The following is an 11,844-nucleotide window of genomic DNA, read 5'->3' on the forward strand; positions in this document are numbered from 1 at the left end:
GGACAGGGAGGGATGACTAAGGAAGAGATTTCAAATGGAGAACTTGGCAGGATTCAGTGGTTTATTAGACACTGAAAACATTTTTAAATGGTAGGCAGCACTTAAGGGGGCTCCCTACGGCCCGTTTCTCCTGGGAGACACACTCCGGTGGCCTTCCCCCTGCAGCATAGCCTAGACCCAGCGATGCTCTGCCAATGACCACAGAATGGCAAAAGTAATGGCATGTCACCTCTCTGAGAGGAAACGACAAAAAGAGCATACTTTCCATCTTGGGCATTCTCTCTCACACACACTCTTAGAGCCTGTGCTCTAGGACAAGCCAGCTCCCTCGTTATGGGCAGCTCTATAAGAGACCCACAAGACGAGGAAACGATGTCCCTGAAGACCAGCCACTGAGGACCTGAGAGCTGTCTGCAGGTGCTCGAGAACGACTGCAGCACCTGCCTGCATCTTGATCAAAGCCGCGTGAGAGACCCGGGACCAGAGGGCGCTGCTAAGCTGCGGCCAGATTCCTGGCCCGCAGAAACTGTGAATTCATCAATGTTGGCTGTTTGAAGTCACTAAATCTAGGAAAAGTCATGTGGCAATGGGTAAATAACACAATTACAAGACTAAAAATAACTTCCATCTCTAACATCGAGCACCAATTTATTCATTTTACTCATTTAGAAATATAGGGGTTTTTTTTCCAAGACAAGTCAAAGGAGAAGCAAAGAACAAGAAATACCGAACAAGGAGAGGAAGAGAGTTCTCATTTAATAGAGAAAATATATTCTTACATGCGTCCTCTTCAAGTACAGAGAGCTAAGATGCCTCCTGGGCGCATCTCTGTTTCCCTGAGTTTTCTCTGTCCCCATGTACTTGCTGTCTCCAACAATTTGCAGGGAGGGACGTGTCACTGAAACGTGTTCAGATAGTAATATGACATGCTCAAAGTAAATATCTAGGAACTGTTCGGCCCCTAGGAAGTGGAAGAAGGATTAGATTTCCTGTCTACAACCTACAGATTTTCCGATAGATAAAGCAATTCATTCTGATACACAGTCAGCTAGCTAGTCAAATAACAGTTTTTATTTTTCCTATGCTGAGAATGAACGGTTTTTCTCAAAGAGGTTGAAAGAATTGTTTCTTTCAAAGAGGTTGAAATACTATTCTTAATCGTTCCACGTTTGAATAAAAAGAACAAACATCTGTTTCAATGTGTACAGCCACTACAGAAATAAAAACGTGAGCTCCATGAAGGTGGGGGTTTGCTGTCTCGAGCGTCTGTTTGCAATGTAGTCTTTCCTATAATTCAGCCTCGCAACTGCTCAGCGAAGCTGCCTGCTGGGCAGCCCGGCACCAAGGAGTACACAAGAATCACACAGGGTAACTATTCTGTGCACTGAGCTTGTATTGAATGCAGGTTCACTCGAAGTAGAACACCAACACACATTAATATCCTACTCACATTCTAACAATCTAAGAGGAATATCACACACACACACACACACACACACACACACGGCAATCAATGGGGGATAATGAACCTGAGTCCCAGAGTCAGCACTGGGGCAGGGTCTTGCAAGGAAGGATCTCAGGAGCCGGGTGGGCAGCAGGGCAGACGAAGTCCTCAGCCCAGCAGGGCAGAGCCTCCAGCGGCCGATACCAAGGGAGATCAGCGAGGCAAGAAGCAGCACTCTGGGGTGTGGAGCTCGGCTGTCTCAGCAGTGGTCTGTCCCCAGAAAGTGGTGCACTCCACCCTTCTGGGTCTTTTTGATAAATGTCATGGTGCCCCTGGTGCCAAGGCGGGGATTTACCCAGGAGCCTGTGGGTGGTACATGGCTGTTCTGCTTGACACCCCTGCTGGCACATGGGGAATTCCCCAGGAGCCTATGGGTGGTCCTGCTCTGCAGACATGACATCTTGTGTGGGTCTCCTTGCCAAATGTGTCTAGCGTGACTTAGGTAGTTTACCTCTTGAATCAAAGCGTCATGGCTGACTGACAGCCATTTTGGTTGACATGAGTGACTCTGTTACAGAACAGACCCAGGGAGCAGACGAAATACTATTACCAAATGGATCCACTCTTGTGCTCCAGGGGTCTGCCACCCTGTACTAGGTTCGTCTTGCCTACCGCCAGGGAAAGATATCTCTTAATGCCAGAGATTGGTGAAAAGGAAAAGGATTATTTATTTAAAGAGTTATACAAACTTAAGAGTAATGACTTAATGTCTCCATCGAGATCCCAAAGTCCTCTAGAATACCCACAAATACACAGTCCTTCCTTCCCCCTTTGCCCCAAATCTCTGCCCAGTCCTGGGTATCGTATCTCAGAAAAAGAAATAGAAGGCTGTGGTTCTTCTCTGCCCAAGCCACGTGGTCCCAAAAAGACCCGGCATGGCTGCCACGCTGGGGTTGAAATCCCAGCACCAATCTTCCTCTGCAGCCCCATTTCGAACTCCTCCTACAATCAGTTACACCTGCCAGCATTCCCATATTTTTCCAGCTTTACTGGGCTGCCATAGTAAGTCTGGGCAGGTGTGGCCCTGTGGCGTGGAGCCAATCCTCTCCAAGCTCTCACACAGGCCCTGTAACCAGGGGGAGTTGCCTCCCAGGTACATCATGGGTGGAAGTCACTCCCATCCCCCTGGCTCAAAGCAGGGCCACAGCTGTTTAACATGTCTATGAAACCAGTTAAAGGTTATAGATATATTAAATCTAGAGGTTATCTGCAAAATTGTTGCTATTCCAAACAACTCTCAATGGCCCTGCTCCATGCGTCCCGTCCCCCAGCTCAGACTTGTGGGGGTGAGGACATCCTATATATACAATTCTTTCCAATATTTCCCGCACACCGAGTTCTGGACCCCATTACAAATCCCTAGTGGTGCCCCCCGCCCCTTGGCTGCACCGTGTTACAAGCCCACTTTGTTTTGTATATTTTTGCTCTCTTGATCAGACCTATGCCATTTTGTTGGTCCTGCTCTCCACAACCTCATTATTCGCTGCCCCGCTCCCAGTGCCCGGCACAGGTGGTACGGTCTGTAGATAGTGACTGAAGTGGGTACAGCTAATGGTGCAGAGACAGAATTGCAGGTGACACGCCCAATGTCCTTAAATATTGGAAGGCAGAGAATATCCTTTATTTCTGTCCCCGTAATTTTACTTAATTAGCCCTACTGTAAATTTATAAACTTACCAACTCCATCTCTGTACACTTGATCCAACCTCCCGGGCCTGATGCCAGGAACTGAAGCTGCCGGAGAATGTATTATTGGGGAGGAAATGCACCGTTCTTTTATGTCCCAGAGAAAGCCAGGCTGACATTGCTTGGTTGTGTTCTAGAGAGTGGGGTAAACTGACTCCCACACAAAGAATGAAGAATACTTGGCTATGAGCTGATACACTTTAACATTTCCTTTTGAGAACTATGCACAGCCTCAATTAACCTTCAACTGATCCATCTGGTCTTTTCTTCCAACTCCTCTGTGTAAACTACTCCATGCTCTGCCGACCTACTCCCCCCTCAACGTGAAACTGGTCCTGTTAGACTCTTTTCCCTCTTGAACTCTGTCCCACTCCAGCTTACTCTTCAAGCACTAGTTCAAGGCTTTCCTCTTACATGAGCTTTTCCTGACTACTCAGGCTCAGAATTACTGGGTTTTTTAAAAAATATTTTTATTTATTGATTTTTAGAGAGAGAGAGGAAGGGAGGAAGAAAGAGAGGGAGAGAAACGTCAGTGTGTAGTTGCTTCTCGTGCACCCCCTACTGGGGACCTGGCCTGCAACCCAAGCATGTGCCCTGACTGGGAATCGAACCAGCAACCCTTTGGTTCGCAGGCTGGCACTCAGTGAGGATCCACTGAGCCACACCAGCCAGGGCTACTTTGTGGATTTATTTGACACTACCAAGTTCCAAAAAATTATCTAAAGAAACTAACAAAAAACAGTCATGTTGCTCTCTTAAAATGGGATCCCAAGGTCTAGAGGAAATATTTTTTAAGGTAAAGCTCTAATTTTTTCATTTTTGTTGTTGCCTATTTCTGTTGGTAACTGAGGCCAGGATGCTTTAAGCAAAACCTTAATGTCATTGTTTATATAGTGGGGTGTGGGTAATGGGAGGGCTGCTTAAATAGGTGAGGGGCTAAGATAGTTTTCATAGTAGATCTTTTTTTTACCACTGTCCTTGGCCCCCGTTTTTCCATCTATTCATTCTTCAGTATTTCACAAACTTTACTTAAAACCTCTATGAACTGTAGTTTATTTAAAACCCTCCTGCCCCTAGTAGATCAGGAGATTCTGAGGGCAGGATGGAGTCTCATTCATGGTCAAAGGAACGAAGTGGGATGATGGGCGATGGGAGGGCTCAGTGGGTCAGTAAAATGGTAATTGATTGACCTGATTGTAGCAGAGTAACTCTACTCAATTTATTTTGTCAGTTGCTTAGTTCACATCTTAGACTTAAAACCGTTTACTTGGACATGATGTTTAGAAAATAATCTTACTCAGACTGAAGCCCTGATCCGCCCCACTAATGCATCCTTCGTTTGACTTCGTGTTGTATTTACTACTTATGCCACTAAACAGTTGATCAATTGTCCAGAAGAGCTCAGTGCCCTTAGAAGCTACCTTGCCGCCTGGGGCCTGTTCATCAGGCATGCAAGGGTGCCTTCCTGAGTATATGTGGATTTCAGGAAGAGTTCGGGGCTCTTCCTTCTCTGCAGAGTAGTAGAATAAGGCAGGGATGCAGGGGTCTCGTTGCTTAGTCTCAGTCCCAGCCCTGTCCCTTACTACTTGTGTGACCCTGAGCAAGTTACTTAAACTCTCTGGTCTCAAGGAACTCACATGTAAAGTGAGGATAAAAATAGTATCTACTTCATAGGGTTACTTTTAACTACTCAGGTAACAGCAGGGTTTCCAAACACTATTAACAAGTCATTAACCAAGGAATAGGTAATATACTTCTATGTACTAATTACCCCATTACGAAATAAACAAGGTAAATTGTGTATCCTCTACAAGCCCACCCACCTCCTCACCTCTCACTCTAATTATTCTAAAGCAAATCCCAGATATCGTATTGTTTTCTGTGTAAACTCCTCATCATGTATCTCTAAAAGGCAGTGCTTTTTGTTTTAATCAAAACACCATTATCACACTTAAAAAAAACAATAATACCTCAATATCATCAATGTTTAGTAGTGTTTACATTTTAACGTTGTATTATATAACTTTTTAAATGTCTGTATCCCACAAATCTATTTATTACAAGTGATTGGTATATCTCTTAAGTCTCTTTTAATCTTTAGTTTCCTGTTACGTTTTTTTCTTCCCAATATTTGTTAGAGAAAGTCTTTAGTTGTCCCATAGACTTGGGTACAGTTGGGATTTTGCTGATTGCCTTTTGTGATGTTAATATGTGCACCCGTTCCCGGTATTTCCTGATAATTTCTGGTTAAATCAGATTCGGTTTTGAGTTTTGGGAAAGACCGTCTATTTGGAGATGTGTTGTATACGTTCATCTAGATGTCTGTTTTTGCGATGTCAGCAGGTGCGCTGCATTTTAAGTATGTTAGCGAATCCTTCCTGCATCGCAGCGAGCCCTTGGAGAGCAAACACTGAGCTCATCACTTTAGCTCTGCTACCTGGCATACTTTCTGAAAAATGACAGGGGCTCCATGTTTCCTAAATTTTTAGTGAACGCAGTCTCAGCTCTCTGTCACTAGCCCTTGGTAGATCGTTGGTGAGACACACTATTTCACGAATTACATTTTCATCGTCTGTAAAATGAGGGGGTTGATTTGAACTTGACCTCTAAGTTCCCTTCAGTGATTCTATGAAATGATCATGCACAGGTCAAGAATATAAGCTGTCTTTCTCCCACCCTCACCCAAAGAGGATGCAAGAAGAAATAAAAGGATCCATCCCATACATTTACACTAAGCAATGTTTTTTGCGTTTCCCCCCATTTTTCTTTTTTACATAAACTCATTGGTTAAATAGTGCAACAAATTTGTGTGTGGAACGGAACTCAGCTTGTCGGCTGCCTGTATGAAGCTGGAGCAAATAATGTTCAGTTGAACTCAGTTCCCTTCCATGATGGAAAGGCATATGTAAACATATGATATATGAATACATGAGGAACTGGGTAGTTTAAATTCTGCTAAGAAAAATGACAAGAAAAGAAAGATAGGTCTATTGTCCATTAACAGATACATATGTTTACTAATCATCAAATTACTCTTCATCTTTAACCAACTTTTATTTGGTTTAATTCCTAACAAAGAACAGAAAAAGCAAACTGACCACCTTGAAAATAATGACAAGAAATCACATTGATTTTTACAGGTAGACGTACACCTCCATCTATAACACACCGTATATTGGAACAAGCATTTAGAAGCAAAGTTGATCCTGGCAGTAACAAGGTAGACATTAACAAACAAAAGTAGAAAGCATGCAAGTGTATCACATCATGGGCTGTATTTTCAAAAATGTAAAAAGTAAGCTGTCTTTTGAAAAAAGTCTTATGTTTTTATTTAAGTTTATATTCAAACTGAAGAAAATGGGTGTAAGTATAAAACAATGTCAGAACTCAGGTTATCTTATATTTAACGATTTCAAATTGCCTAAACATTTATTCTCTAGCTCAATGTTCAGAGAGTCAGTAAAGATATAATAACTTTCTAGGCACCAATTTTAAAGAGTTCTTGGTGATTTGTTAACCACATCACGGAAATAGAAGGCAAAATTTATTTTTTATGGCAAACAAATTTATTTTCTCTAATCTTTAAATAAACCAGGTTTGCTCGCAGCGCTCACTGCTAAGTAACGGTTCCACCAGAAATGAGAGCGCCAGGTTAACACGAGGGAAGGCAGGATCAGTCATTGAAGTCTTTTTTTTTTTTTTTTTTTTTTTTTTTTTTTTTTTTTTTAATATATTTATTGATTATGCTATTACAGTTGTCCCATTTCCCCCCCCACTCCACTCCATCCTGCCCACCCCCCTCCCTCCCACATTCCCCCCCCCATAGTTCATGTCCATGGGTCATACTTATAAGTTCTTTGGCTTCTACATTTCCTACACTATTTTTACCCTCCCCCTGTCTATTTTCCACCTATCATCTATGCTACTTATTCTCTGTACCTTTACCCCCCTCTCCCCCTCCCACTCCCCTATTGGCAACCCTCATGTTCTAGTTGTTTGCCTAGTTTGCTCTCGTTTTTGTTTTATGTGTGGTCGTTAATAACTGTGAGTTTGCTGTCATTTTTACTGTTCCTATTTTTGATCTTTTTCTTAGGTAACTCCCTTTAACATTTCATATAATAAGGGCTTGGTGATGATGAGCCTCTTCAACTTGACCTTATCTGAGAAGCACTTTATCCTCCCTTCCATTCTAAATGATAGCTTTGCTGGATACAGTAATCTTGGACGTAGGTCCTTGCGTTTAATCTTGGGTAATGTAATTATGATGTGTCTTGTTGTGTTCCTCCTTGGGTCCAGCTTCTTTGGGACTCTCTGAGCTTCCTGGACTTCCTGGAAGTCTATTTCCTTTGCCAGATCGGGGAAGTTCTCCATTATTTGTTCAAATAAGTTTTCAATTTTTTGTTCTTCCTCTTCTCCTTCTGGCACCCCTATAATTCGGATGTTGGAACGTTTCAAGGTGTCCTGGAGGTTCCTAAGCCTCTCCTCATTTTTCCAAGTTCTTGTTTCTTCATTCTTTTCTGGTTGAATGTTTGTTTCTTCCTTCTGGTCCATACCATTGATTTGAGTCCCAGTTTCCTTCTCATCACTATTGGTTCCCTGTACATTTTCCTTTGTTTCTCTTAGCATAGGCTTCATTTTTTCATCTGTTTTTCGAATAGATTCAACCAAGTCTGTGAGCATATTGATAACCAGTGCTTTGAACTGTGCATCCGATAGGTTGGCTATCTCTTCGTCGCTTAGTTGTATTTTTTCTGGAGCTTTGAAGTGTTCTGTCATTTGGGCCATTTTTTTTGTTTGTCTTGGCGCGTCTGTTACTTTAAGGGGCGGAGCCTTAGGTGTTCACCGGGGCGGGGTAATGCTGGTCGCTGCGCTGTGATGCTGTATGTGGGGGCGGGGCCGAGAGGGAGCAATGGCGCCCGCTTCACTCTCCTCCGGATTTCAGTCTTTCACTCCGCTACCCACAATCAAACTGGGCCCCTCTGGTGCTGGTTCCCGAGTAAGTGGGCCTGTGCACACTCTAGGCCCCTGTGGGTCTCTCCAACAACCTCTCCTGTGAGGCTGGGAGTCTCTCCTGCCGCCCCAACCCCCAGGGGCGCTTTCAATCAGAGGTTTGAGGGTTTATTTCCCCGAGCTGGAGCCCTGGGTTGCGCAGCGGTCTGCTTCTCTGCCCGCCGTTCGTCCGGTTTATCTGTGGGCGAATGTGGTGCCGCAATGTGCTATCCACCACTCTGCCTGCCCCACTCTCCGCCACTCTGAGTCCGGCCCTCTGGGTTTATCTGTTCAAATGTGGGACCGCAGGGTCTGCTAGTGCTCGGACTGCCTGCGCCATTTGTCCCACACTCCGCCAGTCTCAGTCCCGCCACAGCCACGCGAGTCCTCTCCACCCCAGTGCCGTCTCCGCCCCTCCTACCAGTCTGGATGAATGATTATTTTCTGTTTTCTTGGTGTTGGTCCCCCTTGCTGTTCGATTCTCTGTCAGTTCTGGTTGTGCGAGGAGGCGCAGTGTGTCTACCTACGCCGCCATCTTGGTTCTCCAGTCATTGAAGTCTAAAAACAACAATAACCAATTGGTTTTGAAATAGGCATGTCAATCACAGACATCCTGTAATCAGAACACAGAAGCGTGTCCTCAAAGTCAAGGTAACGTTTCCCAGAGACAAGCATTATTTCATTATTACTAACAACACAGCACAACATCTCAATAACCGTTTTACTCTTCAACGCTGTGGAGGCTTTTCATGTTCCCCAAGATTATCAACATTAAAGATGGAGCAAAAACAGCCAGCTGGCTAAAACACAAAGTGCACACACGTACAATGAGATGCCTACACAACTCTTTCCTCGTTGTTAAACTCTTTTATGGCTAGAAAGAATTGTAAATAATTGTTTTTATTAATTTAAAATGTTCCTGTTCTAGAGACAGTGAGTGAACATTGCAAGATATAATAATTAAGGCTTATGATTCTAAGATCATTCTATATTGCTTTATGATTAATGTCCCATAGTTGAATGTAGATTTCCCTTTGCCACTTTAAAACAAAGTGAATTTGCACTTGACTCCATTACTCTTCTGGTGGCGGACGAGGATAAGGTGAATCCAATTCATTTACGTCCGAGCATTTCAGGGACGTGGTACAAAGCTTACATCACACACTCTAAATATTATAATCACTGGGTGATCTGTTGATACCCATTGGTTACTGAGTTTTTACCCTGTGTGTTATTGTCACATTTTATGTACACAAAATATTTTCTAAATGGACATTCTTTATTTTCAAGCATAAAAGTAAAGTAAAAGGGTGCCAAAAATTGTAAAGATTATTTAAAAAAAAAGAAAAGCCTGATCAAAGAAGGTTATGCTTGTGTAATTCTCACATGTAATAATTTAGTGATTTAAAGCTGACTTGAAATGTAGCTGTTATGTTCCAAATGTGTTGGCTCATTCACAGTGAAATATTTGAGGAGGCATCAGAGGCAGTCCAAGAAGTGGTCAGCGTTAGAATTTGTTACATTACAGTCCAGTTGAATGTGTTTACTCAATGAGCAGTTGCAGATTTAATACCCAAGATTGGTTACTCTGTCATATTTCTTCCCAGAATATTTGAAATCAAGTCATTCTGCTGCTTTGTCAGAAAAATTGCCATGTTTATGCATGTAAATAAGTTACATGCAACTATTTGCTAGTGAGACATGCAATAGAAAAACTGGAATTATTCCTTTCACCTCCTCAATTATAGTATCTATTCATTCTTTGGTTTTAAACAAAAGTAATCATATTTTGTGTGATTATGAAGCTCTCATAACAAAGTATAGGCAACGTGTCCCAAACTAATCTGTTGCAACGGGTATGGGAAGATGTGTATAAAAATGACATTCACCGAAGGCAAAAAAGAATCCTATGTGATTTAAATTTTCCATAGGAGAATACAATTGAGGCAAACCCTCCAATGATAATACTCAAATGATTGATGTAAATTAAATAGGTCAAATTCTTTGGTTGATCTACTCCAAGTGAATATTAGTGTAGATATTAAATTATGCAGTGCTAACAACTGAATTTTAGAAAAGATAATGATAGATGTTTTACTACTTTTATTCCAATTCAAAAGGTCTTGTGTAGACTCCTATCCAGAGTCCCAGATCTCACTGAGTGCTTTTGAAAAATGGCATTTTCCCCCTTTATAACATAGATTTCAACCTCACAAACCCTCCAGCCTGGGCAAAGAAATACAAGCTACAGAGAAGTACAAATATTCATAACATTAGTCAACACGCCAATCAAAATGTTCTTTCTTTTGCCAACCCTCCCATCAACACTAGTATTTTGATAGACACAGGGAAAGCTGGAAAAAATTATTACATTGGTAAGTAAGTAATTTTGATATTTTAAAGAAGTTTGCTTTAACAGAGGTTCATAGCTGATTAACACCATGCATTTAATAAGAGTTTGCTTTCTTGAATAGTGAGGTACTTTTCCAGGGATGCGACTCGCTTACCAATTTGTACTATACAACAGTCATTTGGTAATAGTAATCTAGTAGTCTTGAAAGAGTTAATTTTTCAAACAGTCTGCAAATAATTGTTACCCTGGAAAATCAGGTGTAACTAATTAAATATTTGAGTTTTGCAAGAGAAAAAACAGCATTAGCTAAGGACTTTCTCCTTATTGATACTATAGTGAGGAAACCAGTGATAAAATCCTGAATGCTTACAAGTCTTCCCCACAAGACTTCATGAAAGAAAATCCCTGTCTTTGACTTTGATCTTTATCAGTTGCTTTTTCCTTGTCAATATTTTAACTAGCTAATTTTCTGATGACAGCGAAGAAAACATATCAAGACTTTAAAATTACATAACTGATTTTCAGGAAAGATACTTCACTTGGCAGACAATTTTTAAAGGGCACAGTTTCTATTCAGTAATTTTCTTTTTGTATAAATTAGGAAATGAAGTTCCATAAAGAGCAGTCATGCCTTCCAGATAACAGCATAGTAATTCATTCTCAGCATCAAGAAAAAAGCGTAATATGTTTCAAAAAGAATTCAGTTAACGTGGTTAATGTTTGTAAAGGTTCAGTTATCCAAAATTCAGAATGTTAGCTTAAAAACGATCTCTGTAATGTAGGTTCTGACATTTACACATAAGTGAATTGATGGGTAAAGCCTTAGGGATAACACACACACACACACACACACCATCACAAACCGTAAGTTAGGGTTTCCCACAGATGCTTGATAGAAAGAATTATCGAAGGAACATTTTACAACAATGGATCTTAGAACTTTCTGATTCTGATTATCTAGACATAGAGATACTGAGAAATCCATTCAGACCACTTTTTGGTTTTTGTATAGAGCTGTAAATCACCAACTCATTCTAGTATGTGATGGTTTGGTTGAAGAACTTGAAAATACAAGAACACATCACTCTCATTTCCTGCAAAGCACCCTATGTAATAAACCTCATAGTAGTCCCAAATAGCTATGTAGGGTAAACTAGGGCCATCGTTTATAAAACCATAGTTTACTTGCTTATTTCTTCTCCTAGACTTTCAGTATTATGAGGGCAATAAAATACTAACATAAATTATTAACGAATATTATTTTGAAATATCTATAAAAGAAAAACTTTCTGGTTGAGATATTTACTTGCCC

Source organism: Desmodus rotundus, chromosome 13, assembly GCF_022682495.2.
Source record: "Desmodus rotundus isolate HL8 chromosome 13, HLdesRot8A.1, whole genome shotgun sequence".
Taxonomy (NCBI): Eukaryota; Metazoa; Chordata; class Mammalia; order Chiroptera; family Phyllostomidae; genus Desmodus; species Desmodus rotundus.